This window comes from Hyperoodon ampullatus, assembly GCF_949752795.1.
Source record: "Hyperoodon ampullatus genome assembly, chromosome: 13".
NCBI lineage: Eukaryota > Metazoa > Chordata > Mammalia > Artiodactyla > Ziphiidae > Hyperoodon > Hyperoodon ampullatus.
Genome location: NC_136926.1, coordinates 34,052,088 through 34,054,224, shown reverse-complemented (window position 1 = coordinate 34,054,224; position 2,137 = coordinate 34,052,088).

Genomic DNA, 2,137 nt, shown 5'->3' with positions numbered 1-2,137 from the left:
TCAGACATTTGTGACACTTTATGAATGATGAACAATGACTATAACTTTGCCAGAGCCAGCGACCTGATGAGTCCAGCTTGGGTAGAGCTCTGACTGTGTGTGTGTGTGTGTGTGTGTGTGTGTGTGTGAGAGTGTGAGTGTGAGTGTGTGTGTGGGTGGAACCCTTGACAACTGCTCTAGGGACACAGCTACATACTTACAGTTGTGAAAAATTCATCTTGTCTCCTCCAGGTTCCCATAGAAAAGGTCACCAGGCTCTTAGAAACACGATTTGCCTTTGTGGAACTTGCAGTTTCCATCACTGTTTTCCCGCAATGCTGTCTTTCCAGGAGTGAGTTTTCTGGCTGACGTTGCTCCCCCTGCTCCCCTCCCCCACTCCTCAGAAGACTCAGCAACCTTTTCTTCTGCCTGGTCTTTGAGGCTTCATTTGTGGAGAAGCTGCACCTCCGCTCCCCCGTGGCCTCCAGGAGCAGAGGGAGAACAGGACACCGGTTTGTGGAGTCACCCTGGGCAGCCCCTGACCCCCTCATCGCGTTACCCCTCACAACAGTGCTGTGGAAAAGGTACTTCGTTTTGTGCCTTGAAGGCCCAGGGAGCACAGAGCTGGCTGGGGTTACAGGACAGGCTGGGGCAGAACCCGGCCATGGTTGACCCGGAGTCCCTCTTCTGAGTCCCTCCCTGGGATTTGTGGTTGTGGAGTGAGAGGTCGGGCAGGATGGGGATTCAGGTTGTAAGGAAACTCAGAGGACACCCACGCTTCCTTCACTGATGAGGAAATGAAAGACTAGCTTGGGGACTTCTGCAAAGATGCACATCTCTGAGGGCAGAGCTAGGACCACAGCATGAGTCCCGCTGCCCAGCCCAGGGCTTACAGCAGGTAAGACCCCACGAGCCCATCCTCCACCTCTGTAGATTGGCTGCTGGTGAAGACCTGTGAGATGAGGCTACTGCCCTCGTTTGTGCTGTTGATCGCTGTCACGGCCACTCTAGGGCCCACACTCTTCCTGGTCAGCAGAGAACAGGCCCTAGGATGACAACAAGCGTGGAATAGGATGCCTCCCCTTGATGCTTTCAACGTGAGCTGAAAGCTCTGAACCACATCGTGAAGTCCACTTTACGGAACACTTGTTTTCTTGTGCTTATAGGAATTGTTTTCTTTCCAAAGAAAATGAGGCTTGTGTGTTCACGGTGGAGTACAGATTTCATTTGTGGAAAAGAATCATTGTAATAGTGGCCACAATAAGATTGAGGTGAATTTTTCTAGCTTATCAAGGATGGGGAAGGATGAGGAAGGTCATTGTCTCTGATCAGCTGAGAGAAGAGCTCCATCCATGATGGAGAGAACCCAGCTCTTCCCTGTTTCCACTTCAAGCTGCTCTGTTTTCAGGAAAGAAAAAAACAGGCAAGAGTCTCCATGCAGATGGCTAAGACTCCTTCCATCACATTGGTTTCCAGTGGGCTCTACTTGACAACAAGCGCTTCTAGGTGGAAGCCTAGAAGGAAGACAATGACACCCCCAAATAGGCCTCCCTCTCCTGCTGGTGCCCCCGTATTTAGAGCTGGTACTCACTGGGCGCCAGATTGAAGGGGATCTGTTTGTTCCTTATGTTTTATACTAAAACATCTATTTAGTTACATTATAATATTTTAAGACCTGAAGGGGAAATCTATAAATGATGGTTCTTCTTTTATCCACCCGTGTCTGCCTCCTTACCCTCCTGGCCTCCCCGAAAAATTCCAGAGGGCATGTGGACCACTGTTCACACAATAGACGTGGAATCAGGCTGGGGATTCTGTGAATAGGTTCACAGAGCTGAGTGGGGCTGCTTTGAGCAACGAGGTCAATGACCATAACCATGTCTCAAGTCCCTATCATGTGCAGTACAATTGCTAGGAAATTTGTGCATCACACATTTCATATTTACTTAAATAACACATGTATTATAGAATTGCTCCTCCTCTTCTGCAAATTCGGTTCAAGTGAAACAATACTTTTCAAGCATTTTAGCTATTTCTTCTGGGATTTTTCTCCATTTCTCTAAATATTCTACTTGTATTGCAATTCACTGACTTTTTAGATTTATTTATAATACACTGATTTTTTTTTTTTTTACTGCGAATGGTAAGGGTTTAGCTC